The sequence below is a fragment of the Oryctolagus cuniculus genome, chromosome 18 (genome assembly GCF_964237555.1).
Source record: "Oryctolagus cuniculus chromosome 18, mOryCun1.1, whole genome shotgun sequence".
Taxonomy (NCBI): domain Eukaryota; kingdom Metazoa; phylum Chordata; class Mammalia; order Lagomorpha; family Leporidae; genus Oryctolagus; species Oryctolagus cuniculus.
In genome coordinates this window covers 64,573,230-64,589,704 of record NC_091449.1, presented here as the reverse complement: position 1 = coordinate 64,589,704, position 16,475 = coordinate 64,573,230, and the positions used below count along the sequence as shown (strand labels likewise).

The 16,475-nt window shown below is 48.2% G+C and overlaps 1 protein-coding gene and 1 long non-coding RNA gene across 2 annotated transcripts in view; one reads left to right on the top strand and one right to left on the bottom strand.

Annotated features, from left to right (window-relative positions):
* Window positions 1–16,475, bottom strand: part of CDH13 (cadherin 13) — a 1,467,366-nt gene that overhangs the window by 1,039,530 nt on the left and 411,361 nt on the right. The window lies entirely within an intron of this gene.
* LOC108176761 (uncharacterized) lies at window positions 14,031–15,475 on the top strand. Its single transcript, XR_001793471.3, has 3 exons — window positions 14,031–14,227; window positions 14,773–14,880; window positions 15,290–15,475. It is a non-coding gene; the product is annotated as an uncharacterized lncRNA (long non-coding RNA).

The following is a 16,475-nucleotide window of genomic DNA, read 5'->3' as shown; positions in this document are numbered from 1 at the left end:
TCTGGCCAGCGGAATGTGGATGAAGTGGCTGTGCACCACTTCTGAGTGTAGGCACATTTTGTAGTAGGTGTTGACTTACACAGAGAACAACCAAGCCTTTGCCTTGAGTTTCTGAGAGGCCCTAAGATCTACCAGGCGTCTGAGAGGGAGCACTTGTCAGGTCTACAGGTCAAGCACAGAGACTTCTGCAGTCCGCCGTGCGGATAGCTCCACCTGCGTTTGTCTGGCCAGTGCATTGCTTCTTAGTGCTCCTCCAGTTCTTCATTTGGAAAGTTTATCATTTAATATTCTTAAGTCAGGTTGGCCACACAAGCCCTGTTTTTGATAGTGCAAATTTCCTCCTTCCCAAGGAAGGCTAGATAACGACTCCAGCACAGATGGAGGAGATTTCTTTAGGGAAGAGAAGCAGCATTTAGGTTGGTTAATGCCTTCCCTGGTGAGCCATTGTACTCTTGTTTGGGGTTTCTGGGCCCTTGTTTTGGATATAGCAAGACTCTTCAACTGAGATTTATGGTGTGGAAACAGTCGGCAAGAGCCAACGAATCAATCTGGGAAGCCATCTTGCCCTCCACATAGTACACTTCCTCTGCTCCCCGCAAGTACTTACCCTTTTCCTACAATCATTATTTATCTGATGAAACACATTAAAGCAGTTTCATGGGTACACTCAGCCAGGGTGTAGCGTAGTATGCATGTTGATATGACTGCTGCTTTTGCCTACATATGTGGCTTCATTTATTATCTACTTCAGAAGGCGTCCGTCTTTGTAACGAGTTGGGCCCAGGCCTGCTCTGCGTGCTGGAGAGAAGTGCCTCGGACACCTCCTTAGCTGTCTGTGCTCCACTCGACGTTCTAGAACTCTTCAGCTTCGCTCCAGGCAGGAGGGAGCTCTGCTAGCTGGGGGTGCTCTCTGCGGATTACTGCTGCTTCCTCTCCCAGCCTGTGCTCTCCTCCATCCACGCTGCTTCCCTGGGCAATCTGTCTACTCCTGTGGCTTTAAGTATCATCTCTACACTGCCAGTTCTCATACGGAGACCTCCACCCTGGGGTCTGAATTCATTTAAAAAAAAAAAAACTGCCTATTTGACACCTCCACTTCAGTGGTTTAGGGACATTTTAACATGGTGTTCAATGGACCTCTTAACTACTCTGCCCTCTCACACACAAGCACCAAACTTCCACATATGATTTTCCACCAATGTTCCCTTTTCGCAGTACATAACATTTGCATTATTTAGGGACTGAAGTCTGGAGTCTGGGAGGCACTCCCACCTCTCTGTCCTGCTCAGCCCCCACAGCCAACCTCTCACACACGGAGCCCGCAGAGTCAATATCTGAAATGCATATATTCCACCTGCTTCTCCCTGCCTCCGCTCAGACCAAGCACGGGGACCCCTTCTATTTGGCCTTCCTCATTCTGTTCTCTGTAAAATAAGTCAGCAACTTTCTTAAAAGCGAAAGTCGAGCCATATCATAGTTCTTCTCAAAGCCCTCTGGTGACCCCGGCCATAAGAAATAACCACAAACTTAGTGACTTCAAGCAGCACAAACTGACGGTTTCACTCTCTGGAGGCTGGAAATTTGATGTGGGACCTGTGGACGAGCATCAGGACGTCAGCAGGGCTGGTTCTTTCCTGGAGTCTCCGGGGTGGATGTGTTTCTTTCCCGTTTCCAGCTTCTAGATGCCACCTAAATTCCTTGGTTTGCGGCCAAACATTACCGTGAGAGCTCTGCTGCGACTCTGTCCCTCCTGCCTCCCCCTCACAGGGATCTCCGCCATCATGTGAGCCCACCTGGTACCCCAGGGAGCCTCCGCGCAGCATCCTCAGTGCGGCCACCTCTTTTGAGTCCTTTTTGCCAGGTAAAGAGACGTAGTCACGGGCTCTGAGGACTACAACATTTGAGGAGCATTATGTTGTCTATCACATTTCCTATCTCACTTCGAACAAAATTAAAAGTTGTTCCCTTGATCTACAAGGGCCGGTACTGCCAAGGATGTTCAAGTCCTATCACCTTCCCTGTTGTTCAGTCAAATCCCCACTGGCTCCCTCACCATTCCCCAAGAAGCCAATCCTGCTCGAGACACTGAGGCCTGTGGGCCCTCCCCAGACAGCCAAGCAGCCACTTCCTCCTGTAATCTCTGCCCAAGTGCAATGCATAGCAAGGGCTTCTGCTTTTTTTTTTTTTTTTTTTTTTTTTTTTGACAGGCAGAGTTAGACAGAGATAGACAGAGAGAAAGATCTTCCTTCTATGTTAGGAATCTGGCACAGTTTTATCTATGGCGCGATCTATACCCTGATTTACATTCCAAGCTCTAGCCCCCACTGCCATTGCTGGAAGCCAGGTGGCCATATGGCCCAAACTACCTGTTTCAAGCTCCACCCCCAACCTAATGGGATTCGCTGCCCCTGCTTCCCTGCCCGCCCTCCAGCAAAGTTTTAAAAGGACCTGTTCCTGAGCACGTGGCTCTCTCGGCTCTCTCTCGGCTCCTCTCCTCCTCTCATATCTCTTCTCTGCTCTACCTTCTCTCCTCACTAGCTCCTCTCCTCTGGCTCTCTCTCTTATACTCCCTCTCTCTTATCCTTCTTTGTCTCTCCCCTCCAGTCTGCTGGGTTTTCCCCAATAAACTCTTTCCCTTAAAAAAAAAAAAAAGAAAGAAAGAAAGGTCTTCCTTCTGTTGGTTCACCCCCCAAATGGCCATTATGGCTGGCGTGCTGCGCCGATCTGAAGCCAGGAGCCAGGTGCTTCTTCCTGGTCTCCCATGTGGGTGCAGGGCCCAAGCACTTGGGCCATCCTCCACTGCACTCCAGGGCCACAGCAGAGAGCTAGACTGGAAGAGGAGCAACCGGGACTAGAATCCGGCACCCCAACCGGGACTAGAACCCAGGGTGCCAGCGCCACAGGCAGAGGATTAGTCAAGTGAGCCACAGTGGTGGCTGCAAGGGCTTCTTTACCAACAATATAGACTCCCAACCATACACTAGCACACCATACATACACACATATATGCACATGCACATACACCCCCACACCTCACCTAGGCACACACACCCCATCTTACTTAATCTCATTTATCTTCATAGAATGCAGTGTAGCATAGATTTACCTGTTTGTCCATTACTTAACTCTCTCTTCTAAATGTAAGCTACCTAAGAACAGAAACTTAATTTTTGTACATTGCTTTTCTATTTCTTTTTTTTTTTAAGATTTATTTATGTATTTGAGAGGCAGAGTTAGAGAGAAAATCAAAAGAGAGATCTTTAACTTATTGGTTCACTCCTCAAACTGGGCCCAAGCCAGGAACCAGGAGATTCTTCTAGGTCTCCCACATGGGTGCAGGGGCCCAAGCACCTGGGCCATCTTTTACTGCTTTCCCAGGCCACATTGGATCAGACATGGAACACCCAGGGCTTGAACTGGCACTCATATGGGATGCCAGTGCCACAAGCAGAGGCTTAACCTACGATGACACAGCACCAGCTCATTGCTTTTTATTCAGTGCCTAGACAATGCCTGACACACAGTCCATATTTGGTGAACAAATCAATGAGAAAACCATTAAAAAGTCCATTATTGTTAGGTAGAATAGTTAGGTAGAATACAGAAGGGTATGAAAACTGGAGTAAGAAAATGAGGCAACATTTTGAGGGAGAAATGACACTGAGCAAGTGGGCGAAACACTAAACAATCCTTCCCAAGTCATCCAAGCTTGGCCCAGGTCATCAGAACAACTCAGCTGCCAATCACTCGTGAGAAATGATAGAGCAGTTATTTAAGATGCTAAGTTTGGGGCGGTTTCTTTCACAGCAGTAGTTAACTGATATGGGGTGAACACAGATGGATTTTAAGACAGGGACTGACACAGAGAGGTGGAGAATGTTTTGTCTCAGGGGAGCCACAGAAGCATCAGCCGTTGCTAGGCCTCCTGTACGGAGCTCAGCAGCCACAGGTTCACATCTGAGACCTTCAAAAGCCAGGATACAGCACCTGCCAGAGTATGATCGGCTTATGCACTGGGCAGCTGTGCTCCTGAAGTCTGGGTTGATGGGCATCTGGAAAACAAGTCTGGGCTGAAGCTGATGGCCAGTGAGCAGCTCGGGGAAACAGAAGCCTGGAAGTCTGCTCCACTCAGCAGGAAGTGAGCTCCCTGGTAATCAAGGGCAGGACACGGATTCAAGAATCCAGCTCCCTCTGCAGACTCAACAGCCACCCAGAGGAGACTCTGAAGAAGCAAAGTTGCCAGAGAAACAGGCACAATTTCAGGTGTTCCCTGAAAGTTTGATGGACAAGGATATAGACATGCCTCTGACAGCAGAGACTTCTCTGAGATTTCCCACTCTTCAGAATAAAATCAGCTGGACAGAATTTTTCTTTCCAAATGTAAAGCATTGTTTCCAAACAAAGGCAGTGAGATGTTTTCTACAGCTGCTCCACATCCATTATGCCTTTGCAGGAACATTGTTCGTGAGGTTTTTATGATGCAAAAAAATAATTAAGATGAGAGGCACTTCTTGTCTCTAAATCTTTTTTGTTTAAACATGTTTTGCAAATGGCCAATATCTCCTGTTACTTAGGTTAGCATCCAGAAACGTTAGCACTTGATTATGAAATCAGCAGCTAATGTGCTTAATGACTTTCCATTATACTCAACAATAGCTGCACTGTGCCTTACAAATGCATTTGCATCCCTACTCCCTTGACCTACCCATCAGAACCTTGAGGCAACCACGCTCTAACCATTTACTAGTAATTGTCTTGGTTAACCTGGAGGCCCTTGGTGTGCTGTATCCAGAGAGGGAAGGAAAAGCATTTGGAAGAAAAATCAGAGTCCTGGCCCACAACCCAGCTTTGTCTTTCAAGAGGTCAGAGTCCCTATGTTTAAGATTCAACGGATGCTGTGCTCCCCAGGAGTTAGTGGACTTTGACACTCAACAGCGAGGGTCACAGAGAAACAGCCAGGCTTGGTGCCTGAGAGCAGCCCAGGAGAGAGGAATGGGAGACCAGTGGGGTGTTGAGGAGTGGCCAGGAGCAGAGGCCAACGTGCTGAATTGTGCCCTCATAAATTCACATCTTGCAGTCCTAACCTGCAGTACTTACTCAGAGGTGACCACATTCAGAGACAGGGCCTGGGAAGAGGGAATTCGGTTAAACGGAATCTTAGGGGTGAGCCAAACCATGAATACTGTCCTTATGAGAGGAGAAAATGCAGACCCAGACAAGGACAGAGGGAAGAACATGGGCAGACATGGGAGAAGACGGCACTGCACCATGGAGAGAGGCCTCATGGGAGGACAAGGAGAAGACGGCACTGCACCATGGAGAGAGGCCTCATGGGAGGACAAGGAGAAGACGGCACTGCACCATGGAGAGAGGCCTCATGGGAGGACAAGGAGAAGACGGCACTGCACCATGGAGAGAGGCCTCATGGGAGGACAAGAAGCCGGCTCTGCACCATGGAGAGAGGCCTCATGGGAGGACACGGGAGAAGACGGCACTGCACCATGGAGAGAGGCCTCATGGTAGGACAAGGAGAAGACAGCACTGCACCATGGAGAGAGGCCTTATGGGAGGACAAGGAGAAGACAGCACTGAACCATGGAGAGAGGCCTCATGGGAGGACAAGGAGAAGACGGCACTGTATCATGGAGAGAGGCATCATGGGAGGACAAGGAGAAGATGGCACTGCACCATGGAGAGAGGCCTCATGGGAGGACACGGGAGATTACGGCACTGCACCATGGAGAGAGGCCTCATGAGAGGACAAGGAGAAGATGGCACTGCACCATGGAGAGAGGCCTCATGGGAGGAACGGGAGAAGACAGCACTGCACCATGGAGAGAGGCCTCATGGGAGGAACGGGAGAAGACAGCACTGTACCATGGAGAGAGGCCTCATGGGAGGACAAGGAGAAGACGGCACTGCACCATGGAGAGAGGCCTCGTGGGAGGACAAGGAGAAGATGGCACTGCACCATGGAGAGAGGCCTCATGGGAGGACAAGGAGAAGATGGCACTGTATCATGGAGAGAGGCCTCATGGGAGGCCAAGGAGAAGACAGGATCTGCACCATGGAGAGAGGCCTCATGGGAGGACACGGGAGAAGACGGAACTGCACCATGGAGAGAGGCCTCATGGGAGGACACGGGAGAAGACGGCACTGCAACATGGAGAGAGGCCTCATGGGAGGACAAGGAGAAGACGGCACTGCACCATGGAGAGAGGCCTCATGGGAGGACAAGGAGAAGACGGCACTGCACCATGGAGAGAGGCCTCATGGGAGGACAAGGAGAAGAAGGCACTGCACCATGGGGAGAGGCCTCATGGGAGGCCAAGGAGAAGACAGGATCTGCACCATGGAGAGAGGCCTCATGGGAGGACACGGGAGAAGACGGCACTGCACCACGGAGAGAGGCCTCATGGGAGGACACGGGAGAAGACGGAACTGCACCATGGAGAGAGGCCTCATGGGAGGACACGGGAGAAGACGGCACTGCACCATGGAGAGAGGCCTCATGGGAGGACACGGGAGAAGACGGCACTGCACCATGGAGAGAGGCCTCATGGGAGGACAGGAGAAGATGGCACTGCACCATGGAGAGAGGCCTCGTGGGAGGCCAAGGAGAAGATGGCACTGCACCATGGAGAGAGGCCTCATGGGAGGACAAGGAGAAGATGGCACTGCACCATGGAGAGAGGCCTCATGGGAAGACAAGGAGAAGACGGCACTGCACCATGGAGAGAGGCCTCATGGGAGGACACGGGAGAAGACGGCACTGCACCATCGAGAGAGGCCTCATGGGAGGACACGGGAGAAGACAGGATCTGCACCATGGAGAGAGGCCTCATGGGAGGCCAAGGAGAAGACAGGATCTGCACCATGGAGAGAGGCCTCATGGGAGGACACGGGAGAAGACGGCACTGCACCATGGAGAGAGGCCTCATGGGAGGACAAGGAGAAGACGGCACTGCACCATGGAGAGAGGCCTTATGGGAGGACACGGGAGAAGATGGCACTGCACCATGGAGAGAGGCCTCATGGGAGGACACGGGAGAAGACAGCACTTCACCATGGAGAGAGGCCTCATGGGAGGACAAGAAGACGGCACTGCACCATGGAGAGAGGCCTCATGGGAGGACAAGGAGAAGACAGCACTTTACCATGGAGAGAGGCCTCGTGGGAGGACAAGGAGAAGATGGCACTGCACCATGGAGAGAGGCCTCATGGCAGGACACGGGAGAAGACAGCACTGCACCATGGAGAGAGGCCTCATGGGAGGACAAGGAGAAGACGGCACTGTACCATGGAGAGAGGCCTCATGGGAGGACACGGGAGAAGACGGCACTGCACCATGGAGAGAGGCCTCATGGGAGGACAAGGAGAAGACAGCACTGAACCATGGAGAGAGGCCTCATGGCAGGACACGGGAGAAGACAGCACTGCACCATGGAGAGAGGCCTCATGGGAGGACAAGGAGAAGACGGCACTGCACCATGGAGAGAGGCCTCATGGGAGGACACGGGAGAAGACGGCACTGTACTATGGAGAGACGCCTCATGGGGGAAATAGCACTTTTCACCTGCAGAACTGTGAGAATACTTTCCTTCCACTGTTAAGCTGCCAGTCTTGTGGATGACCTGGCTAACTGATACAGACAGATTCCAGCAGTCCACAGCCTCTGGCCAGGGCAATCTCCAGATACAGAATGGTTTCTGATCGACCCCACTGTGGTTCTTTATCAGCTTCCCACCACCTCCATAAGGCAAACTCCATGCGCAGGGGGTTCAGGCCCCTCAGCACTTCCTGATCTGAGGAACCCCAGACCCTCCCATTCCTCACGCCCTCGCCCTTTCCATCCTCCATCTCCCTCGTCTGCCCTGTTGCCCCATGCTTGGCTAGCTCTCAGCTTTCCTCTTCTCCCCTCCTGCTCTAATCCCCACAATCACGGGTCAGGTTTTCTTTCCTCGCGTCACACTTCCTGTTCCTCCAAACTCAGCATCTGCCGCTCCAAAGGGCAGCCCACGCAGTCAGGAACCCACAGACATGGATGCACAAACCAGGTAGGTTTGCTCTTCCCCAGCACTTCTCAAACTCTGATGTGCAGTCACATAACCTGGGGGCCTTGTTACAATGTAATTCAGGAAGGTTTGGCTGAGCCTGATACCCTGCCTTTCCCACAAGCTCTCTGGTGCTTCCCAGGCTTCAGGGACAGGGACATCCTCTGAGTAGCCTCCCTAGCCCAGGATTTCTCAACCTCAGCACCTGGACCAGATCATTTCTGGGGTGTGGTTGTCTTGTGCATTGTATGGTGGTTAGCAGAATCACCAACTTCCATTCACTGGATGCCAATAACATCCTTCAGTTATGAAAACCACAAATATCCCAGACTTTTCCAGCTATCCTGGGGGCAGGAGAAGGCAAAGTAGCCTAACTCTGAGCGTTGCTTCCTGAAGCTTTTCTGGCTGCAGAACAGGCAGTCACATACCCTATAACAATGGTTTGGGCAGTGGAGGCCCCATAAAGTCTTATCACCACATGACATGGAGGTCCTCTTAGTTCATGCAGCTGTGCCCTATGATTGTTCAGTGACAGAATCAGCTAACAATGCATTTCTTGGACCAAATCCCTGTCCCTAAGAGATGCAGGACTGTTTTGAAAAGGAAAACACATAAGTAATTCACTATAAAGATGTGTTGAGCAACTGAGGAATGGGCATGCTGCAAAAAGTGACTGTTCCAGTAATTAAAGCACACCCCACGTGAATACCTAGGAGGGACATCCATGAAGCTGGCTACCATCAGGGCTGATGAAGGGGACTGTATCCATTGCTTCTTTTTTTTTTTTAATTTTTTTTGACAGGCAGAGTGGACAGTGAAAGAGAGAGAGAGACAGAGAGAAAGGTCTTCCTCTGCCGTTGGTTCACCCTCCAATGGCTGCCACGGCTAGCGCACCGCGCTGATGTGAAGGCAGGAGCCAGGTGCTTCTCCTGGTCTCCCATGCGGGTGCAGGGCCCAAGCACTTGGGCCATCCTCCACTGCACTCCTGGGCCACAGCAGAGAGCTGGCCTGGAAGAGGGGCAACCGGGACAGAATCCGGTGCCCCGACCGGGACTAGAACCTGGGGTGCCGGCGCCGCAGGTGGAGAATTAGCCTAGTGAGCCGCAGCGCTGGCTTCCACTGCTTCTATTGGTGTAGAACATCTGTCAGAAAGCATTCATTCCTCTCACCTTCTCCAGTGGTGTCAGGACTACCAATAGCCTGGCATGAGTTTGATGAGCTGAACACTGGAGGAACACGTATTTTCAAACTGGTCTGTTTTGTCCAATTTGTCTTTCAATGTATTTCCCACCAAGAAGGTGAAGGACTTGGTTCCTTTTAAAAACCCCCGAATGGTAACAAAGGATCAAGGAAAACTATATAGATGCTGGAGTCACTCTCTTGTAATAAAGCTATTTGGTACAATGACAGAGGGGCAATGTGGGTGAACTGAGAACTGAATTAGTTGACACACCATGAAAAAAGTTTCCCAGGTAAATTCCTCCTGAATAGAAGACTGTTGTGGAGGACTCTGGCTCCCGGTATAAACAGACAGACTTCATCATCAGCTTTCCATGTTCCTTTAACCAAGAAGTATGGGGAGCTGGAGCTGGTAGTTAGACTAACAGGCAACCGAAGTGACAACGCAGAAAAACCAGGTATCCCCTGGGAGCACTGGCAACTAGGAGAGAGCTGAGGTCAGTATCAGTCAAAACAGGCACAAGCAGGAACAAACCATCAGCAGGCAGGCCAGAGTCATGAATAAGCCCCGATGAGGTGCTCTCCGTGGATGACAACTGTGGGGGCCGGTGCTGTGGCACAGTAGGTTAAGTCGCCTCCTATAATGCCAGCATCCCATATGGGTGCCACTTAGAGTCCTGGCTGCTTCACTTCTGATTCAGCTCCCTGCTAATGCACCTGGGAAAAGCAATAGAAGATGGTCCAAGTGTTTGGACCCCTGACCTCATGTGAAAGACCCAAATGAAGCTCCTGACTCCTGACTTCGGCCTGACCCAGCCCTGGCTGTTGCAGCCATTTGGCGAGTTAACTAGTGGAATGCACATTTTATCTCTGTGTGTGTCTCTCCCTTTCTGTCTGTAACTGTTTCAAATAAATAAATCTTAAAAATAAAAAAAGACAATTGTGAATGCATCACAAACAGGGGGAACTGCACCCCCCCCCCCAGTTGTGATGGGAAAGAGCTGAATTCTGAGCAAAGACAGCCCACCTTATGGTCCTGGTTCTAGCATGGACTGAATGCCACTTCCTTATTCCACTATCATGTTAAGTACACATACTTCCTAGGGTTACCAGAATGATAACAAAACCTGGGGAGCTTAAAGCAACAGAAATGGAGTCCCTCACCATTCTAGAGCCCTGCAGTAGAGATCAAGGTGTCAGAAGGGCCACACTCCCTCCGAAGGCTCTCAGGGAAGAGCCACCCTCACCTGTCCCAGCTTGCAGTGGCTCTCAGCAGTCCTCAGCTGTGGCAGCATCATTCCAAACTCTGCCTGCATCTCCACATGCTGTTCCCGCTCTGTCCTCCATCTCCCATGAGCACACTTTCACTGCACTTGACCCATCTGGGTGTCTAGCATGATCTCATGTTGATATCTTTATCTTAACCACATCTGCTAAGACTTGACTCCAAATAAGGCATGGGTATTTGCGCATGGACCTAACTTTGGGGACCACAATTGAATGCATTACAGTAAACAAAAATTAATAGCCTGATTTTTGGAAATTCTGTAGTTTTGAGGAAAATAGCTAGCTGGAAAAAGCATGTGCTGTGCTGAATAAAACCAAGTTTTTCTGCTTGTATGTTTCTATGAGGGGGCTTCTACTGCATTCTTCAAAAAGGGACTGGAGTGCTTCTGGCCTCTTCTACACATCACTCACTCACCTTACAGCAGGTGCTATGCCATGAATATGACTTGTCCCACACATCCATGCAGGATTTCTAGCCCCAAAGTTTTGTGTCAATGGCACTGAGTGAGTGGAAACTTAATCTGTGATGTTCAGAAGCAGGGCCTATGCAGCGTAATTAGAGTGGAACTCCATGACTGAATCCTGGTGGCCTATAAAGGAGGAAAGAGACCACACAGACACAGACAGACGAATGCTGTCTCTGCCACTTGATGGTCTGTGCCTCCCCAGGACTCTGCCAGCAAGAAGGCCATTATCAGACAAGGCCTCTAGAACTGCCAGAACTGTTGGCCAAAATAAACGTTTTGTCTTTAAAAAGATAGCCTGCCTCAGGTTGTTTTGTTTTGTTTTGTTTTGTTTTAATGTAACAAAAATCTGACTAAGGCAGGAGGGTCACGGACTCATTTGTCTGTAGAGACCGTGGAAAGTTTAACACCACTTGGACCACTTGACAAGCGTGGACAGACAGTGCAGCCTGTTCCTCCTCAGAGATGGACCACTGGATAGCTAGGAGTTCTCTGTGGGCTGGGAACTTGCTTGGCCTGACTTTTAGGAACACAGTGGTGTCGATGAGTCCAAGTTCGAGAATCAGGGGTGGGGAACTTTTTGTCCACCAAGGGCCATTCGGATATTCATCACATCATTCGTAGGCAATACAAAATTATCAACTTCAAAATTAGCTTGCTGTAGATTTATTGAATTTTGAGTCCCGTCTGTGGTTGCCTTGGCAGGGCAAGACCAAATGGTTTCATGGGCCTTATGGGCCTCCAGGCCAGACTTTCTCCACCCCTAGAGGGGGGTCTCTACAAAAACGCTCTCTTTGACCTCAGGTCTAAAGCTGTGTTCTCCAGTACGGTTGATCAAAGACCCTGAATATGAAGGGTTTGTGCACCACCCTTGTCCAATAATATATCTGATGAAGCATTTGACAGTCTCTGGTTCTTAGTGCCTATTTTCAATTGCAGAAGAATTCATGGGGAGAAGAGAGGAGTAGAACCCTTAAATCTCCAAAGTGCCACTTTCCTATTTTCTCTGGTTTATGCATCCCTAACCATCATTCTCAGGCAGTACTAGTTTACTGGATCTTAGCTATGAAAACCAAAGAGGCATTGCCTAGAGAAGACAATTAGACAATCAAGATTTATAGGTGTGCGCTGGCAAACTAAAACTTAGAAAGTAATAACACATATTATATAATTCAAGAGGTGAACTGCATAATAAAAGTCTGGACTTGACAACAAAATGTCAACATAAAATCTTAAATATTTACCCAGTTATATGTTGACTGTAAAACATAAAGCATTTCCTAAAGTAAAAGAATAATTACTCCATAATAACAAACAACAAGAAATCTCTTAAATGTCTATCAATGGAAGTTAGTTAAAATGAATTCTGGGATGGTATCTCCATACTGCAGAGCAGCAAATGGCCACCAAAAAACAAAAGTCACATGATGTAAAAACAGAAGCTGCAGAATAATACATGGCACAGGTCCTCAGTTTTGATAGAATAAACCATGTATTTCCGTATGTTCCAATTATTCTCCATCAATGAAATACCAGAAAAATGAAATGCTAGCTTCACACTGAGCTGCCTGCAGTGGTCACATCTGGGAAGGGCAGACGGCTTGCCTGGAGAGGGGACAGGTGAGAGGCAGCCTCACATGTGGGGATTTCTGTAGGTTTCTTCATGAATAGAATGCATTCTGTTATTACTTGAACAGTTTAAATAAGCATATCAGTTACTGTATTTTTAAAAAGAGCAACAGGCAGTCACTAGATCTCGGTAGAGGTTAGCAGGGAGGTGAATCGAAAGTGGAGCAGCCTGGACTCAAACAGGAACTCACGCGGGAAGCTGGTGTTGCAGTTGGCTTAACCTGCTGTGCCACAGCATAGGTCCCCAGAGGTAATTTTCTGATGAATATTTTCAATCTGTGGTTGAATTCAAGGATGCAGAACTTGAATGTATAAATAATTATATACAGAGTATTAATTTATTAACCACTAAGTAATTTCATTTCACAGATTCATTAAACAACTGGCAATTCTTCTTCAGAATTTTTATGTTTTTGCTGCTGTACAGGTCCAAGTTGCATTTAATAAAAGAGAAATTTCCTACTCACTCTCCCTTCCATCTTGACTCTTGCAGGCTTACCCCTGGATTCTAGCTGAAGTGAGTCAGTTCTGAACTCCGAGAAGCCTGACTGATGTAGGTGGAGAAAGCTCTGGTCATGACTGTGAGATTGAAAGAAGGAGCAACCTGACCCAGTAAAATCATCAAGACTTTGGGAGTCAGGTCCATCCATTTTAGGATTCTGGCTCTTTCCTCTTAATGAAGAAGCCCAGCAGAACAGTTCAATTTCACCAGAGCTTGGGAATTCATGGAGGAGGTGTGACAGAGCCAACAGTCAGCTAGGGCTGGGCCTGCCGTACAGAATGACTGAGCGAATGCTGAGCCTACTACCCACTGCCCCTGGAGGACAGGGAAGTCCATCTTGGTCTTTCATGAGTGAGAAGTTCTGTGCTCGAAAATGACAAAGGGTGGCAGAGACTAGAAATGATGCTTTACCTACCAGCTTTGTATCCTTGTGTCCTTCTAACAGGGACAGGTAAAAATTCTGGTTAGAAGCACCTGGTTAGAAGCACCACCTTCTCCACATGTTTCACATATGTCCAGGCTTTGGTGTTACTGCGACTGCCCCACAATCCACAAAATCTCAATTCTTTATTTTGTCCAGTGAAAGTCTGCTTTCTTGCCTCTTCTTTGTAGGCTAAGGCCAACTGCATGAAATGAGTTTCTAAAAGTACTAAAGAGGTAATACCACACTTTAATTCCAACTGTCATTTGACTAGTTTGGAATATGATCCTTATTAGTGAAGCTCTGTTATTCTGGCTTTTATTTCCTCTTGATCCCCACCAACTTTACGGCTATCTTCAATAGCTACTACACCTTCCTTCTTATTTATGGTTTCTGAACGCTGGCAACAGTGCTTGAAATTTTCCTGGGTGAGTCAGATGCTAAAATTAGGGCAGCCACTCTCTCTTACAAAACCCAAACCCTGCCCCACTCTCTCTTCTCCGCAGTTTGCTCCTGGGCTGCCAGCTCCTACAGCGCTCCCTTTGCCATCTCAAGTTTTCCATGCAGCCAACAGACCACGGTGAAGAGCTGTGAAGTGGAAGTAAATAGTCAAGTGCCAGCTGACTGGGCTACGCTCATAGCAGCAAAACTCAGAAGCTAAAAGGGCAGGTGAATGTTGGTCTGGCTTGCGGTAAGCATCAAATTGCATAATGTACGCAAAGTGCCTAAGATATCTCCTGGCACTTGGTGGTGACAGTGGGGGTGACAATAACTCATCTCTTTCTCCTTTTCCTTCTCTCTACCTTCCTCTTTCTGGTTCTCCTCCTCTCTTTCCTTTTCCTACTTCTTCTGTTTTCCCATTCCCTCCTCCATCTCCTCCTCATTATTGTATTAACATAAACAGAGCCATAATTACTGCTAAGGTGCTAAGCTAAGTGGTCACCCACAACATTGCATTGAATCTTAAAAATTTGTTGAGCAACCCTGATTGCAGCAAAGGCAATGATTAATAGTGAAGGCATTGAACTGTTGAGTCCAAACACTCAAATTTGAATCCTCACCTGACCTTTATTAAGGTTGGGCTCTGAGCAAATAATTTCTTGATAAAATATGGCATCTAGCTCACTAGGCTACAAGAAGTTTATGGGGAAGGGTACAGTGCCTGGCACACAGTAGAGCTTTCCTTCTTACCGCCCCCACTCTCCATCATCCCCTTTCACTGCTTCTCATCTACAGGCCAGCACTGTCCCATAGAATGACGGACATTTGGGAATTTCATGGGTGAGCTGAATCTATTACGTCACATTTTCCAATGGCAGATTCTTAAAAAGCAAAAGGGAGCAGGTGAGACTGACTTTAATAATAAAGTATAGCTAAACCAATGTATCCAAATATTGTTTCAACATGCCCAGATGTAACTAATGCCATGAAATGTTTTACCTCCTTTTGAAATACTATGTGTTTGTAATTAGGTGGGGGACTTCACCCTGGTGGTACATCTTGGGCCACAGTGGCCACACTTCTCTGGCTCCATAGCCACATGGGTTTGGTGATTATGGCAGCCTGTAGGCTAGTAACAAAGAAGGTGGAGATAGATTGGAGAGGGCTGGGTAATCAGTCCCAGCTTACCTGACTCACACAATCATGATTCAAACAATGTCCATCTAGAGCCAAAGCCTTCTGTGATTTTATAATAGCCACAGAAACAACTGGGTAGTGACTCAAGGGCCCACTTTTTTTTTTTTCCTTCTAGGTCTCTTAATGAGATGATTATCAGATTCAAAGGGAGACTGGAGACTCACCCCTTCAAACTTGGCAGTTGTACCCCATCTCTCTAAACAGCTGCTGTCATAACTAACATGCATGTGCCTTTTTTTGTGTAGAGAGCCACTAGTCCCTCTTGTCCCTTAAATAAATAAAAGGTCAAATACACAGCTGAGCTCTGCCTCCCTCCTCCTTCCCGGCCAGAGGTAATCTCTCTCTAGAGGCTGGTGTGTTCTTTCTAAAGACCAGACTCAAGTCATCGTTGGCAAGTGTGGGAGAGCCCCATGGGAGTGTGATGACTAATCAGTGCTGGTCTCTGGGGACAGCTGGCCACTTGCTTATTCACCATAGTAAAGGACACATAAGCCTCAGTAATCTTTTCAAATCACTTTGAATTGCTTGGCTCAAATCCATGCACCTCAGTCCCACATCTTGTGCTCCCTGATCCTTGAGCCATTCTGAAAAGCAAGTTGGACTGAGATGACTTTCTGAAGAGAAGCACTGAGAGTCAGTCTCTACTTTGCTATTCCACCCTCCCAGAGAAGTCACTGGGAGCATCGGGTTGGTCTGAAAACTGAGCACTTCCCACCCTCCCAGCCAACAATCCCTGAGACTTCACTGGAGATCAAATTGCCGCCCATTCTCAGTGAAAGAACATTTTTAGTATCTCCATAGAACTAAATTTATGCAGTATAGAATCTGATCTCTTCTGGCATTCCAATCACTCTTTCTCCATTATTGTGACCAGTGTCAGGTAGGTGGATGCCCAGGACAGTACAGCCTCTGTCTGGGAATACTGGCATTCCAGAAGCATGGCTCCCACCACCTGAGCTAACCAGCCACATGAAAGAGAAATGAAAAACTTCCACTGCTGTATATAATTCTTGCCTTCCTCTATTAGATGGTAACAAGAGTTGACGTCGGGGTGGTATGTGTCTTTGAATACCTGAATTGGCATAATAAGGAGTTGACAATCCTCCTGAAGTTTCCTAGAGTGATGTATGCATGAATGCTCATATAGTATTGTATTTAATCCTCCAAACTACTGTATAATGTAGACTTGACTTACCTGTATAGAATTCCATGTCTAGGAGCTACAGATCTGATATTTTCCCAATGACATGAGACCTAGCAACACTTGGAGACTGACAAGTCATACACGGGTGAACAACTTT